Here is an 18,121-nt window from a genome sequence, read left to right as displayed (position 1 = left end):
ACCTACATGGCATTTTAATGTGCTGGACAAACACCATCATACATCCCAGTAGATCATTACATATAATATAGGGCTGCAACTAATGATTATTTTCATTATCAATCAACCTGCCAATACATGTTTCATTTTGTATAGAAAACATCAGAAAAAAATCCATCACAATTTCCACGAGCCCAAGGAGATGTCATCAAATGTCTTGAGTAGTCGGTTTAAAACTGAAAAACATTAAATTTACGATAGCTAAGACAAGGAAAACCTCAAATGTTCACATTTCAGAAGCTGAAACCAAAAATTGACTTAATATAAATGATGGTGTGTTTGATAATTGATTATCAAAATATTTAATACAAGCCGATAATTAACAATAGTTTTGCTGAGCAGGGAACGTAATGAAAACAAACTGAGGTCATGAAGATAAGGGTCAGTCAATGTTTCATTAAATTTATCGTATGTCTTAAAATAATGATGCCTATTGGGGCATATTGATTAAGATGTTGCTTTAGATAAATAATGTGGTTTCCAGTATATAAAAAAGCTGAAGCTCAGTTTCATGGACCTGTCCATGGTGCTGAAGTTGATGCAGGCTACAGCAGGCTGGTCAGCTGCATCACAGTTACTTCAGCTGTCTGCTTATAACAAATCAAGTAAGGTTGTATAGCATTGAAGCTGTTGGCTCGTTGCCTGGGACTACAACTTCGTGGAGCTCCCCAATTAAATAGTTCCATGTGAATTAATACAATAATAAAACTGTTAACGTGAAAGTGAAGGAAAGTGTCAAATGTTACCATTTTAACCTAAAGGTGGGTACAAGTGATTGACGGTGTACAGTATTCTTTGGCTACTGGCACAGACACATTCAACCCAAAATTCTATGGAGGACTTAATCGATCAGGTCTTGGAAAAACAACTAAGTATGCTTGAATCAGTGATCTACAAAGCAGTGAAGGGAGTGTTAGCGGAAATGAATGCCTCACAGCAACACATCGGGGGCAACACCTGAGATGCAGGAAATTATGGTATGTGAGCCGGAGCAACCTGACTGCTTCACATTCTCAGGAACATGCTTCGGGAACTTGAAGGGACACAACACGTGCTACACGCTGAACGCAACACGGACTCGTTTGTCCGCCTGGCCGCCCTGGGGAGCGATCCACGGAGAGTTCGCCTTCGCTGCAGCCGCAGAGCCGGGCGTTTTCTGTCTGGAATTGGATGTGGACGACTGCACAACACACGCACGGGCCGCCCCGAGCCGCGGATTGTTGCCGACAGAGGAACTGGAGGCAGTGGCGCAACTACCCAGTGTCAGAGGGGTATGCAGCGACAATTTTGGCTCCCTCCCCCCCAAAAAAAATATAAAAGTGCAGGACATCATCATGTATGGGCTTTAAATAATAAAGGTTGATTTTAAGATATATCAGCGACGTTAACGGTTGCACGGTTGCCCTTGGCAACCAAATTGTGACAATTGGCAACCTAATCATCACCCCTGGTTGATGTGATTTGAGTGGTGGTGGCTTTCCATCTCTGTCTGCACTATTTCTACCCCCCAAAAAGGACACAGTGAATAGGTTGGTCAACAGAACTTCAAACCATACTGGACATTTAGTTTTGTGTGTTCTAATAGAACTCCTACCTGATGTCATCACTGGTCTCATCTCTACCTGATGTCATCACTGGTCTCATCTCTACGTGATGCCATCGCTGACCTCATGTCTGTCTCATTGACTCCTTGCCTGTGTTCTTCTCCACTAAGACATCTTGTCAAACAAACATTATGTAATAGATTTTTCATTAGTTTTTCCATATCAATAATATTAAGAAATGAATCTGTTGGTATCAAGTGGCTCCCCCCTACACTTCCACCTAATGGTAGACCTACCTGCTTCCTTCCGCTGTCTTTCCTGATCCACCATTCTCACACCTGAATGAAATGAACTCACTGTTAAATATAGCAGCCTAAATTCAATTCATAAATCAGCCTAGTGATGGCATCAGATAAGACAACTATTATGCAGTAAGGTTGTGCTGCTGTACCAGTTGTAATTTGACCTTAATAACATTGAGATATGTCATGCATGGGATTGGTACCATAGGGTTTAACCAAAATCTAAATGTAGCTATCAGCAACATTGGTTTGCATCAAGTTAGCAAACACTAGCCAGTCTGTTAACATGAATATTTGCAAGCCTCCAAGTTTGGTAGCAAATCTATGCATGATTCCATGGTATACCAGAGTTATAGCATGTTTTCCATATTATTGTCATTTATTGTTTTCAGCTCAGCAACCTCGGTTTTGCATATTGTAAGCTAGACTCGCAGCTATATTTGCTCACGTGCTCACTCAGCGCTCACAGCGCCCCCCTCTTCTATGTCAACATTCTATGATGGAATCTTATGAGACAGGGCGCCTACTGTAGCCTGTTATCCATCCATCCATCTTCATCCGCTTATCCAGGGTCGGGTCGTGGGGTAGCAGCTCCAGCAGGGGACCCAAACTTCCCTTTCCGGGCCACATTAACCAGCTCCGACTGGGGGATCCCGAGGCGTCTCCCAGGCCAGGTTAGAGATATAATCCCTCCACCTAGTCCTGGGTCTCCCCCGAGCCTCCTCCCAGCTGGACGTGCCTGGAACACCTCCCTAGGGAGCGCCCAGGGGGCATCCTTACCAGATGCCCGAACCACCTCAACTGGCTCCTTTCGACGCAAAGGAGCAGCGGCTCTACTCCGTGCTCCTCACGGATAACTGAGCTTCTCACCCTATCTCTAAGGGAGACGCCAGCTACCCTCCTGAGGAAACCCATTTCGGCCGCTTGTACCCTGGATCTTGTTCTTTCGGTCATGACCCAGCCTTCATGACCATAGGTGAGGGTAGGAACAAAAAACTGACCCGGTAGATTGAGAGCTTTGCCTTCTGGCTCAGCTCTCTTTTTCGTCACAATGGTGCGATAAATTGAATGTAATACCGCACCTGCTGTGCCGATTCTCCGACCAATCTCCCGCTCCATTGTCCCCTCACTCGCGAACAAGACCCCCAAGGTACTTGAACTCCTTCACTTGGGGTAAGGACTCATTCCCTACCTGGAGAAGGCACTCCATCGGTTTCCTGCTGAGAACCATGGCCTCCGATTTAGAGGTGCTGATCCTCATCCCAGCCGCTTCACACTCGGCTGCGAACCGATCCAGTGAGTGCTGAAGGTCACAGGCCGATGATGCCATCAGGACCACATCATCTGCAAAAAGCAGCGATGAGATCCCCAGCCCACCGAACTGCAACCCCTCTCCACCCCGACTACGCCTCGATATCCTGTCCATAAATACTACAAACAGGATTGGTGACAAGCGCAGCCCCTGGCGGAGGCCAACTCTCACCTGAAACGAGTCTGACTTACTGCCGAGAACCCGGACACAGCTCTCGCTTTGGTCGTACAGAGATTGGATGGCCCTGAGAAGGGACCTCACCCCCGTACTCCCGCAGCACCTCCCACAGTATCTCCCAGGGCACCCGGTCATACGCCTTCTCCAGATCCACAAAACACATGTAGACTGGTTGGGCATACTCCCAGGCTCCCTCCAGGATCCTTGCGAGAGTAAAGATCTGGTCCGTTGTTCCACGACCAGGACGGAATCCGCATTGTTCCTCTTCAACCTGAGATTCGACTATCGACCGAACCCTCCTTTCCAGCACCTTGGAGTAGACTTTACCGGGAGGCTGAGAAGTGTGATACCCTGTAATTGGCACACACCCTCTGGTCCCCCTTTTTAAAAAGGGGAACCACCACCCCGGTCTGCCACTCCTTAGGCACCGTCCCAGACTTCCACGCAATGCTGAAGAGGCGTGTCAACCAAGACAACCCCTCCACACCCAGAGCTTTAAGCATTTCTGGACAGACTATTACCTCCTCAGTTGAGGTCAACAGCGTCCCATCCTTACTGTACACAGCTTGGATGGTTCCCTGCTCCCTCCTGAGGTGGCTAACGGTTTTCCAGAAGTACCTTGGTGCCGACCGAAAGTCCTTCTCCATGTCTTCTCCGAACTTCTCCCACACACGCTGCTTTGCCTCTTTCACGGCAGAGGCTGCAGCCCTTCGGGCCCTTCGGTGCCTTGCAACTGCCTCCGGAGTCGTCTGGGATAACATATCCTGGAAGGACTCCTTCTTCAGTCGGACGGCTTCCTGACCAACGGTGTCCACCACGGTGTTCGTGGGTTACCGCCCCTTGAGGCACCTAAGACCCTAAGACCACAGCTCCTCACCGCAGCTTCAGCAATGGAAACTTTGAACATTGTCCACTCGGGTTCAATGCCCCCAGCCTCCACAGGGATGCACGAAAAAGCTCCGCCGGAGGTGTGAGTTGAAAGTCTGTCGGACAGGGGCCTCCTGTAGCCTGTTAGTCCTCTAAAATGTTATATAATAACATTGAGGAAATGCAGAAATGATTTAGAAATGCACAACAGCAGCTACATATTGAAAATACCAAAAAAGATTTCGTTTTTTTCTTTCTTTTTTTTAACCATCGCTTGGCGCCCTCATGGTGCTGCGCCACTGACCGGAGGGTGGCGGTGAGACTGCGTTTGGTGCCAGGGCCGGACTCAGCACCTGTGGACTAACGGTATCTGGGCTACTGAATCGAGTTTGACTGAGGGACGCTGTGTGTAGGTTTTGGAAACCAAGCTTGAAGGAACATTTAACCAGACTGTAAGAAATTATGAATGCTGGCTACTCAGTCTACAGTCTATGTTTTGTGGACATTTAACCGGGCTGAAAAGAACATGGACACGGTATGTAAGTTTCAGAGCCAAGCTTTAAAGGGACACTTAACCAGACTGAAAATACATGATAAATACTGGCTGGTCAGTTTACAGTCTATGTTTGTTAACATTTAGCCAGACTTAAAGAACATGAGGGATGTGGTCTGTTCAGCTCATAGTCTGTTTGTTGCTCCAACTAGATTGGTCTGTTTTTCACATAGCTTATTCCAGAAATTGATTTTCACATAGCCTATTTCAGAACTTGAAGGTGCTCTAAGCGATGTTGGGTGACGTTACTTCTTGTTGACGTTCAAAGTATTTTCAAACAAAACTAAGACTAGCTCGCTCCTCCCTCCTCCTCATCCCGTTCCCTCCCTTCTGTGCTTCAGCGCACTAACCCCCCCCCCAAAAAAAAAATCCTTCTTGTCTGTTATTGGCTGAACACTGGAACACGGTTTGTGTATGTTTGCATGGTCCAGGGGTCTGTTTCAGGAAGGAGGTTTAACAAACTCTGAGTGTAACCCTGATGTCTGAGTTTATTTACCCTGAGATGGGAAATTCTGAGTTTTCGGTTCCAGAACAGCTCATTTGAGTTGGTTCAATCAACTCCGAGTATGTTCACGCGCGTGCACCATTACAAGAAAAAGGCATCATGAATGGAGCGACAACAAACGGGTCGGTGGACTCATGCGCACAAACAACGAGTTTGAACGTGTATTAAAAAAGCAAGACAGCGGTTGCTGCTGCAACAGAGAGAGAATTGGTGTGGGAGAAAATTGCTGCTCGAGTCAATGCGTAAGCATTAACAGTGTATTAATTTCATATTTAATCACAGTTAACTTATAATATTACTGGTGAAAACTGGAATTGTATTACACCTATAATTTCATTTGGGTGCAATCCTGTGGGCGAAAAAGTAAGATACTACTATGTCCCATTCTGAGGCTGCAGCACCATGATCATTAACAGAACTATCATTTATAATCATTTATTTCTTTTTAATGGCTCTCACTGGTTTGTGTCCAGGGAACAACTACAAAAAAACGTTTCAGAGCGAGTCACACTTTTCTGACGGCTACAGTGGCTTTACTATTACAGTATGATCCGCATCACCAATAAAGAAAACCGCTGTTTGCAAAAAACGTAATGCGACACAAAGAATCTGCTGGGATGTTAAAGCATGTCCGCGATGGTGGATGTTAGTGATATGAGGACGGATAAGGTATCTACATATCTGATGGACTGTGAAAAAATGTGGAAATGAAAATACATTTAGTCGGGACTCAATATCATCTCCCGACGTAAACTCTCTGTGAAGTAATACAGCTTTTTCATCAACGGGATCGTCGACAAAAGGACATGACATGTTTGAGAAAAAAATGTTTTATAATCTGCCTAACCATAAGTTTTATTTATTAAGTTTTTATTCATGCAGATAACAAACTGCATTAAAATGTGCCTGATACAGACTGAATGAATGAATGAGGAAATGAGAGAGAAGAAACTCTCCCTCTGAGGGAGGAGACTGAGAGAAACTCGAGGTTTCTTGAAGTAAACCTGCTCCCGACCAGGTTAGGTTCACAGACTCAGTTACCATAGTAACTGACTCTGAGGTGAAGTTACCTCTCTTTCTGAAACGGAAAACCGAGAGTTTCCCTCATCTCAGGGTTAACAAACTCAGAGTTTTCACTAAACCTGCTTTCTGAAACGGACCCCAGGTTGGACCACTTTGTTTTTGTTGGCGTGTGTGGACCCTAGGCTGTCTACAGAGACCGCATTTTTTTACAGTGTGTTTAGGGGACCGGCAGCTCGCGGATAGTGAGGAGATGCTTGCTGTATGTGACAAAACATGTTGTAGCCTAAAAAACACGTGACATCGCTTAGAGTGCCTTTAATAGCTGGTTGAGACATAGTTCTAAGGTGTTTATAACATTGTTCATGTTTGACATAAGAATTCACTAGACCTGTTTCGATTAACCTGTGACTTAAGACAGGAGGTGCAGTTTTGAGCTGGAGTTTTGCGCGAACTGCGTTTGATGTGGTCACGCATCTTACAGATAGGGGAGGGGGTCTGCGGTCTCAGAGGGTTAGGGGATTTATTTTATTTTTTATGCTTTCGCCACACCTTGCTCAGAGCTAAGAGTTCACCCTTTGCTACAAATTCGTCAGCGAATTCCGGTAGGGTACTCAAGACACGTATGCATATACATTTTGAAGATGGCTGAGCTTTCAATCCTTTCAGTCAACATCAGGGGGCTAAACGGGCCGATCAAACAAGCTAAATTCCTGGACTATTTAAGAAGGAAAAACATAGACGTGGCGCTTATACAGGAGTCACATTTACGTTAAAGAGATGTAAATTGTCGACAAAAAAAATACTTCAAGGTTGCTGCCTCATCTAGTGACGACACCAAAACCAAGGGCTCCATTGTGTTGCTGTCGCGGAAATGCGCATTCACCGTAGACAAAAGCAGTAAAGACTTATCAGGCAGGATATCTTATATATGTACCACGATATGGAGTAGGAAGATAGCCTTTGTTTCGGTATATGCACCCTCTACATATGATGAAAGTTTTTTCCCGCACCTAACCAATGAATTGCTCTTTGTCAATGAATATTCACTAATTATAGGGGGAGACATGAATGCAGTACTAGATTTAAATCAGGGGTCAATCACACAGAAGCCCAGAAACATATATCAGACATGTTTAGAGCAGTTGTTGAATCTCACCAGCTTACAGATATATGAAGGATGCACAATCCTACTAGCAAGGATTACACCTTTTTTTCCCACACGTCACCTCACTCACTCCCGCATTGATTATATTTTGTGCTCCAGTGAGATTAAGGCAATGTTTCACACAATAACAATAGAACCAGCAATTCTTTCTGATCACAATGTGCTGATAACCACATTCCGTTGTGATATTTCCGTTGAGAGCTAAATGATTTGCTAAGAAGAAGAGCTGAATTCTTAATGCACAGAGTGAGGCAAAAATACTATTTTAATTGTTGTAAACCAAGCAAATTGCTGGCTCTGAAATTAAAACAAAGCGAGTCCAGAGCCGTTATCAACAGCATCCGCACGGATCGAGGTATCTCAGCAAATCCTAAGGATATCAGCGCCACTTTTCAATCCTTCTTCTCAAAGTTGTATGAGTCCTCCTGCAACCCAGATCCGACACAGTGCCAGAAGTTCCTAAAAGAACTAAACCTGCCTCTTCTCGACCCAGAGGAGGCAGAAGAACTGGGTCAACCGATAACGTTAGAGGAACTTACATCAGCATTAAAAACAGTTAAAAAAGGGAAAACGCCAGGGTTGGATGGAATTCCATCAGAACTTCTTCTACAGTATTTTCACATATTAGGACCTATCATTTTACAAGCTTTAACTGCAGCCATAGAGAAGGGTACTTTCCACCAACAAACCAACACTGCGCTAATTTCCATCATGCCAAAGAAGGGCAAAGATCCTACGGATTGCTCAAATTTCAGGCCCATCAGCCTCACCGGGACTGCTATTAAGCTTTATTCCAAAGTCTTGGCTCTCCGCCTAAAGCACTTTATCGAGAAGCTAGTCCACCCCCGACCAATCAGGTTTTATACCCAAGCATCATGCTGCAGACAATGTACGCAGACTATTTCATGTAATAGAAGAAGCCAAAACCTTCCAACAATGGCAGCAGTGCTATCAGTGGACACGGAAAAGGCTTTTCGACCACTTAGAGTGGAACTACTTGTGGCAAGTGATGGAGAGGCTTGGTTTGGGGGCCAAATTTATTGACATGGTGCGTACTTTATACGCAAATCCCACGGCCATAGTCTCAACCAATGGCTTGCACTCTCAGCCATTTCCCATCGAGCAGAGGCTCGCGACAGGATGCCCGCTCTCCCCCATGCTGTTTGCAATATCTCTTGAACTGTTAGCCCAAGCCATAAAAGCAGAATAAAATCTGTAATATCCAGATTAAATCCAATAGCAGTTCAATATCATTATTTGCAGACAATATTTTGTTGTACATTTCTGATCTTGAGGACTCTATTCCAAAGATTCTTTTGAATTACCAAGATAAAAAGACAGATTTGTGAATCATGGGCACAGGTCAAGAACGGGTTTTGCAAGCGTTTGTTACCTTTACCCTAAACGTAATTAAAAAAAACTATTTCTAACCTTAAATCTGAACAAAGCATTGGCCTCAAATAATAATAATATATAATATAATAATTTGTTAGCACAGAAGTGCCCCACACTACCTAGAAACTAAGGACACCCAGGAGTTTAACTAAGAAACTAGAAGTTTCTCAGTACATTCAGGCCTGCAATTAGACCTGTTATAAAAACAGCGCATTAAAAAGTTGTGGGTTGGGACACAATTTTTGCAAGAGATAAGGCATCACAGACTCATGGTGCTGTTCTTTTGTGAATCATGTTTTAATTGAGGCTTGAAAGAAAACATGCAGATGTGAAAAGGAAGATTAAAAAAACAAAGACAAGACAGCCTTTTTTAAAGCAGCCCAGATCAGTTTTTTTCTGTTTTAGTACAAAAAACATTTTGTTAGAGAAAATCTAAAATGCCATAAGTGTACACTATCTAAGCTCATGTGTATTCAAAGACACCTGCCTCAAATTTACTGCCACAAAATGGTTGCTTGTGTATATACACCTACCATCTGCAAAGCTGCTGTCCCACAAAATCACTCTTGTACCTGCCATTGTTTTCTTGATTGCTTCCTGTACCTCTGAGTTTGGCCTTAAGGATAACATTGATTGGGAAAAGTCCATGCTCGATTTATTATTATGTTTTTTCCTCAACCATGCTCTGTACCGAGAACTATTCCTGAACCACTGGAGTCAATTAATGTCCAAACAGATGTGCAATGCCATGAGCTAAGTTTTGCCGCAGGGTCAAGCGGTCTGAATCTAATCTCCTCTACATTTCCGTCATTATGGTCCTATACCTGCTGACCTGCTCTCGGGCCACAAGAGAGAAAACAGCTTTTGCATAATCACATGTCATTGCAGTAGAATAACTCTACATGACCTGAGAGGAGGAGCGTGTGGGTAACTGGTGACATTGTCGTGGTATTGGGCTGATGGCTGTGACTAAAACTAAGCTGCCAAAAATGGAACGCAAATAACGTTTTAATGAGAAGTGCCTCCATTCTGTTTTATTCTTAATGTGTCATATGATCATGTCTTTGATGTGCATTTCCATGTCTTTCCTCTCCTCATTTCTTTTTTGATTTGTGTTTGCAGAGAATGGAAAGGGAGATACAAACACAGAGAAATGAAGCACCTGAGGCAAAAGTGGGACTTTACACTTGAAAGTGGAAATCATTACTTATGCATTGGGTATGTCTTTGAAGAACCCAAAACATGCATATTTCCCTATTCCTTCCACCCAAATAATACAGATAAAATCAATTATTCATTTGTAAATGTTTATTTCACTTCAAAAACAAGTATGACATGGGCCTTGATGTTGGAAAAACTGTTCCTGCAGTAACCCATACTCACAATGCCCTCATTGGAAGTTTGTACTTCTGTTTTGAAGTTACACAGAACTGTCCTACAGCATGAATAAACAGTGATTACCAACAAATACATACAGTCCGTCCACGTTTTTATGTTAATGTTATCAACCAACAACAGGAAAAATAGGGGACATCATAAGAGTTCAAATGTAGGCAAGAACCTACAGTAGCAAACAAGATGGAAATTTTTTTTGTAACCATGGTTACGCCAAAATGATCATCTATAATGTGTATAGGCTTATGACAAATTATCCAGTTATCATTGTAGGGATTATTATTAATTTGAACACCAGTTATATGCAAAATGATCCATAGCACACATGATTTTCTTTGTAAATTGCATGCATCGCTTTATTGGGAAAAACGTGATGAAAATACAAATATGATGGGCAAACCTGACGCTTAATTATGTAAAGAGACTTATTTCAGTATTAAATACATGAATTTATTAAACTCATATCATCAGGTGAACTTTTGAAAGTAGCTGTGGAACCATTGTGGTAATTTATTTAACAACATCATTATACGATACGAGCTCTTGATGAGGTCCTGATGGTCTGCACAGATAAATGAAAATATCTGTGGTTGAAAATGGGGTCGAAAGCCCTGATGGCTGTCTGCTGTTACATTTTCATTACTTTAGATGCTCTTGGCAATGTACAGCTTCCTGATTAGTGAGGTTTTTTTTATTTGTAATTTTTAGCACTCAGGGAAGGGAAGAGAGGGGAATACTAGCTGAAGCTCATAATTAAGCTTGATCCCTACCCCTACCACACTGTGTGCATCAGACACACTCAGAAGATTAAGGTTAGCTTGTTTTATGTTTGCCAGACCCTCCTCCAAAGCGCACTAGAGGAGGGTCTGGCTACTCCACATAGCATTCGGGGATGGGAGGAAAACATGCTCTGGTTTATTGCCATTTCTTTAAACCAATCACAATCGTCTTGGACGATGCATCAGAGAAAAGCTTTGGTGCTGCAAAATAGGTTCGGAAGGAACTTGTTTTGGTGGAACAAGTGTACGTCTAAAAGTTGTTTTAGTCATGCAACAGAAAAAATCGACCGGAGTTTAAAATGCCAACACAAAGGAAGCCCAGGGCAACGGATATCTGGCCTACATGAATAAAATCCAGCGGATTTTCCAGTGGCAACGGAGCAATCCCGGAAGTGGAACGTCAAGGACATAAACTATACGTTGAATACCTACTATAGGAATACATGTCCATCCAAAAAAAACATACTTCATCAGTCTAAATAGGTTTTGTATACTGTATATGGCCTTCCAAACACAACTCAGAATCAGCAGTGGCAGTCCTGTACACATCAGCGGGTCATCCCAGTGAGCACAGACCCTGATCATCCAGTGATCCAACTCATCCAGATGGAACCATAGACTGTATAAAATATGGATGTAGTCTCCGTTCTGAAGAGCCAAAATTAAGCTTAAAGTGGGCAGCTTTGTGTGGCTTCGGCCGTCTCCATCTTAGCAGTGCCTGTCATTAGCTAACTCCCAGCTAATCCAAAAATGGGCAAAGAGGAGGAGCGTTGATGGAGCTGAAGTGGGCTGAATTAAGCCTTCAGTCTATGCTTGCCTCCTATGACGGCAGCTGCCCTGTCACTCAAAGCAGCACACTCTTAAGTATGCAGAACTTTAAGCCTGTATATAAGTTATATGGGTGAGTTGTAAAAGATTTCAACCTGCCCCACAGTTGTCATGAAGGGGGTACCTAGCTATAGAGACCAAAACCATTTTTTTTGCAACAGGCTAGACTTGTTTATTTCTGCTGTTGAGCATTTTAACATGGGGGTCTACGGGGATTGACTCCCTTTTGGAGCCAGCCTCAAGTGGCCACTCAATGAACTGCAGGCATTGAGCTTCATTTTTCAGCACCAGAGGTTGCTGCTTGGTTGGAACAGTAATTTCTGCTAACCCTGTTCCTTGTGAGAACTGTCCTCCTAAGAAGAATTACCACATCAGTCGCTTTGGCAACTGCCCCTAAACTACATCGCATATATAACGTTCAAGTGGGAAAGCCCTCTACTGGCTGAGGGAATTATAACGAGAGCAAAGAAAAAAGCCAAGCAACCATATCATTGAGCGACAAAGTCTGTGTAGGGATAAGGTCGGGGTGGATTGACTGATCAACAACAGACACTTCCAATTTTAATATAGATCTGTCAATTATTCTTTTTATTCATTACGTCTATAAAATGTGAAAAAATATTACAATTTAAGCTCTAAATTCATGGTTGCTTTGTTGAATCATGTATACACACAGACATTTATCTAATATTTTGCCCTTCTCGTGTATGGAAATGGGCAAAAGGACCATTTACAGTAGTATGCAGTCCAATGCAAGACACTGGAACAAAATAATATTATACAAACTCCACAAAAATAATATGTATTGCAGGGTTGTTGTACTGGATTGCATTACATAATTCAGATGTGCCTAATAAACTAGTAGCTCAGTGTAGGGCTGGTTTAGGAAATATGAAGGCTCATTCTGATTGGTTGAGACGGTACAGTTTCAAGGATCTGTACATAGAGGATTCTATTTAATTGATTATATTAATAGTTACATATTGGCATCAGTATTGAGGGGAAAAGAACCTATTCTGGTATTCCACACATCCTGCTCAGCTCTGTAATCAGCAACTGTCTTATCTATGATTTTTTGTTATTTAAATCACAGGCAGGGTGGAAGGGGGGGGGGGCAGCACCTAAACACCAGTGATGGAAGTTCGCAGATAAAGTGACACAGTTGGCCATAACAAGGCAATTTCAGTCGGCAAGGTCAGTTCATTTTCTCCGTAAATGTTTCATTCCACAATTCATCTCTGACACATGAATTGTATTTGAGCCTGATCTTCCAAGGGCTAAAACGAAGTCCCTCCTCTGCAATGTTAAATCACCTCTGGAACAATTTGATTATGATGTCTTGCTGACAGACAGATTTATCACCGGAGTGGAGCCATGTAATGGATATGAGCACAGCTCTGGTGACAGGAGAGAAGACAGCGAGAGCAAGGGATGAGGGATAGAGGAGTAGAAGCAGGAGAGAATGGACTCTAAAGCCTGGCTAAGTAATCCATTTACATGTGTATCATATGATAAACAAATGACAAATGACTCTTCTTTTTGTAGCCCTAGTAAAAGTGAATTATGGTTTTAAAGTACCAGCGGCATGTTAACTTCACTCAGAGCAAATGGATCCTGGAGGAGCAGTTTTACAACAAAACTGTAAACACTGATTACATTCATGTCCCTGTTTGAAGACAGAGTGCTAGACATCAGTTCTGGCGACTTCCTTACTGATATTACCAATTGTATTCCCACTCAGCAGGTCTAATGAACCTGGATGTGTTTTCTTTAGCTCTAGCCAGCAAGCTTGACACATTGTTAACAGTGTTAACATCTCTGCAGACACAGCACAGGGGTCTTAAAGGCTGGATGAGCCACAATTCAACACTACGGGCCAACAACAAAACAAGCCTTTTCAAAATGTCACCAATGAGGCTTAACTCTTCTATATTCACCGCTTCTTTCTTTCACCGATTGTCAGCACTTGGCTGAACTCCATAACACTAGGCACAAAGGAAATACAAGAAAGACTGACTCCTGTGACATTTGTTTGGAGACCTGTGTGATGTCTGGAGCCTTCCCACGATGGATAGACGACCCATGTTAACTGTGCCACTGATGGAGACCTCTGTCAGGCAACAAGTGCTGACATTATTCTTCTGGCTGCACTTTTCTATCAATCACATTTTCCGAGTGTTTCCACGGAGACTGGGGAGGACAAAGGTGAGTTGAGGAGGGGGCGTATGTAAGGACAGCTTATCTGTCGGAAAGTGCATCAGGACAGGAGAAATAATTTGACTGGCACTGACAGACCTTTCACTTTGCCTTTCTCTGACATAGGCTGCTGTCAAACTGACAGCCGATTTGTTTCCTTGTGGCAAGCCAAGGAAAGTCACTATTAGACCACTGGCATTCAAAACAGAAAGGGAAAGTGATATCAGAAAAAAAATGTGTGCTGTGAATGTCCTCATGAGTAGATTGAAATCATTTGATTGATTAATTTTCGTATGTACAAAAGGCAGTATAAAGAACAACATATTTAAGATATATAAAGCACAGAAAAACTTAATTGTGTTGTGTGGTTGATCTTCAGTTTGACACCTTTCTCTTCTATATCCACTGTGTGTTTGGTGATTTCTACCGTTTGTGTAATTCGCTCTTCAGCAAAAGCCGTGTAACGGCTCCTAATGAGCACAAAAACAGAATAATCGAGAAAAATAATTATTTTGCACATTACGTTTTGCAAGTAAACTCTTATTTTGTCTTGTGTTCTAAATGAAAAAAAAAAAACTTTCAAACGGGAAAAGTGTCCAGGGAGATTTCACAGTTCAAGTTGTTTTTACTCTGGATTTGTTTAACTGTTTCACTGTTTTTTTAAGTACAATAATTGTATCATCTTTCCAAAAGTCAATGAGTAATCGTGTTAAATAATTGTGATTTCAATATTGACCAAAATAATCGTGATTATGATTTTTTCCATAATTGAGAAGGCCTAGTTTATTGTAAAGTCCAGATGCAAACCACGGAAGCAATCTACCACAAACACTCCAAATGGCTTGATTGCTAAGTTGAAAGTGCAAATGTGGCACACACACAGAAATCTCATGGTCATGAACAGTATATTTTAGCCAGGTACGCTCTTACCAAATGAAAAGTTTGTGCTGAACACTGACGGAGTATCAAGGCAGATAGCGAGGGATGAGTTCATTTAAAGGTGCAGTAGGTAAGACTTATAAAACTAACTTTCTGTCATATTTGCTGAAACTGACCCTATGTTTGAGTAGAACTACATGAAGCAGGTCATTTAAAAAAAAATCCAGCTCCTCTGGCACCACCTAAAGCCTGTAGTGTGATTTGCAAAAATCCACCGCTCCCTGTTCAGATGAACCAATCAGGGCCTAACTGGGTGTCTAACTGCGTGTCAGTCACTGCTCATGCACACACATTCATTCTCCCTTGTGGGGGGAGGGGCTTAGGAGACCGTTTTGGGCTTTAGCGGAAAGGGGGGAAGGACTGAGAAGTTGTCGATGTTTAAATTTTCCTGGATCTTCGCAATCCTACCTACAGCACCTTTAAAGAGGAAAACAAGCTGTTTAACGGTACTTGACCACCCAAGTTAGCTGTAAAAGTAAAATAGTAGGTAATAGGCTAGAAAACTAATTGAATTCTAAAAAAAACAATTGTCCAGTTTGTTTAGTTTTCACTATTGGCTTAAATTCCTGCACACAAAAATCAATTTTCTAATAATACTTTTTTGTACAAAAGAGATTTAAAAAATGATTCACAGCGACCTGTAATATCCAGTCTATTGGTCATGAATCGTGGCAATACTCAGCTGTGACCAGGCTCAATATGAACAGGATTGTCTGGCCTGATGGATTTTGACATGTGCCCCTGCAATATAAAGAAAATAAGTAAATTAATAAGTCAGAAAAATTAAGTAAAGATTTAAAGAGAACAGCATTTTCTGATGCTTGAATCAGTGTTATTTCATGTCTTTGATGGCATCAGTGATAATCAGAATACTTAATCAGATATTCATGTGGTAATATTTTCTACAGCATGAAGATGGAGGTTGAATCACCCTGCTTTCTAAGGAAATGCGTCTAGTTGATGCACTGCATGTCATTACATTTTAATGTTAATGAAATATTAAATTTCAAGTTGGAAATCTTCTAACATAGTGTTCTGTTGTTACCTTAATAAATCATTGTCATTAATCTGCTCCAGAGATGACGGTAATGAGTCTCAATACATCACCCATGAGGCTGATGCAACGCAAACACACACACACACAACTGATGGATTGTCTTCTTCAAACAACTTTCATGTCGTCAGTGTATACTGACCATGTATTTTAGCAGCTTATTTACTCCTCCAGCCACTGCTGCTGCTCCAGAGCCATCACTCAAACATAAAAAACAGCTTCTTATGCACACACATCTCAGCAAAATTAATGACTTGCTATGATGCAAGTGTTTTGCCTCTTTTGCACAGAATTTTCACACATTTCTTGCATTGACAGTTTTGTGGGCTTTCGGATAAATTTGATTAAATGACTTAACCACTGAAGTGAAACTTACAGTTAATACTATACTGCAGTCATCGTTACTAACTGCATGTTTGTTAAATAGCTCTAGTGACATTTCTGCATTTTACAGTGTGCCATGACGTGAGCCGTTAACGTCATTAATCATCAGGTAGTCTCACATTGCCAGACCTTCCTCCACAGCGCTGCGGAGGAGGGTCAGGCTAGTCCAAACAGCATTCCAGAATGGGAGAAAAACGTGCTCTGGTTTATTGGCATGTTTTTTAAACCAATCACAACCGCCATGGACCAAGCTACGTGCCGGACGGAGCCCCGGTGCCTCTGCAAAATAGCCTCAGGAAGGAACTTGTTTTGGTGGAACGTTTACGTTCAAAGGTTGTTTTAGTCGTGCAACAGAAAACTCAGATAGGACAGATAGTCTAGCTAGCTGTCTGGATTTACCCTGCAGAGATCTTAAGAGCAGTTAACCATAGTCTTCATAAATTGCACAGAGTTTAAAATTCCAACACAAAGAAAGCGGAAGGTAACGGACATACGGCCGTAAAGAGTGGCAGCAACGGACCAATCCCAGAAGTGGAATGTCGTGGATATAGACTAATCATCAGGAAACACATTATCAGAGACCACACACCTACAGAATGCTGACCACTTTCTATTACAAAGACGTCTACAATTACTTGATGAACAGACCAGTTAATCTCCTCACAAACTAAATTAATTACACTCTGATCAAAATGCCCCTTGAAGGTCACAAGTTAAATCGACCATTTAAAGTTAAAAAAAATCCTATTGATGGTTCTCTTATTGTTTCTTGGTTGTATTCCCTCAGTGTTTTTCCTTCTAAGAGCCAACAGAGAGACTGCTGACAAGGCAGCTGGCCCAGATTTGGCTTCTCCATGCCGCAGTATGATCAATAGATTGCAGTTCATGAGGACCAGTGAACGGCGGTGTGAAACTGCACCCTCTTCACCCTCTCAGAATTGCCCGTCTTGGGAAAATCAGTCAATTAAGTTCAAAAGAAAATGTACAGGAGATTGATTAAGCAGGCAGAAGTGGGCCTTTCAGCACTATCGTAGGTCACACCAGCATACTCCAAGCACTGGAGTCAATGCGGCAGAGGCAGGATAGTTCTTGGAGTAGTCTATATCCTTGATGTTCCACTTCCGGGATTGCTTTATTGCCGACAGAAAATCCGCCGGATTTCACTCATTTAGGCCAGATATCCGTTGCCTTGGCTTCCTTTGTGTTGGCATTTTAAACTCTGGTCTCAGGACTATGGTTAACCTTTTCTCAGATCTCTGAAGGTAAATCCAGGCAGCTAGCTAGACTATCTGTCCAATCCAATCCAATCCAAGTTTTCTGTTGCATGACTAAAACAACATTTAAACGTACACGTTCCACCAAAACAAGTTCCTTCCGAGCCTATTTTGCAGCGTCACCACAGCTTTTCCCAGTGCTAATCACCGCCCAAGGCAATTGTGATTGGTTCAAAGAAATGCCAATAAACCAGAGCACGTTTTCCTCCCATCCCCGAATGCTATGTGGAGTAGCCAGACCCTCCTCCAGTGCACTTTGGAGGAGACTATTCTTGGAGTAACCAACAGCATGCTCCAAACAAAACGTGGGGTGTTGAAAAAGGCAATTGAACTGCTGTTGAATAAAGAGCTGCGAGCAAATTCCAGCATGCTGACTGTGACTCAGACAGA

This window comes from Sander vitreus, chromosome 4, assembly GCF_031162955.1.
Source record: "Sander vitreus isolate 19-12246 chromosome 4, sanVit1, whole genome shotgun sequence".
Lineage (NCBI taxonomy): Eukaryota > Metazoa > Chordata > Actinopteri > Perciformes > Percidae > Sander > Sander vitreus.
Note: the sequence above shows the minus strand (reverse complement) of the source record.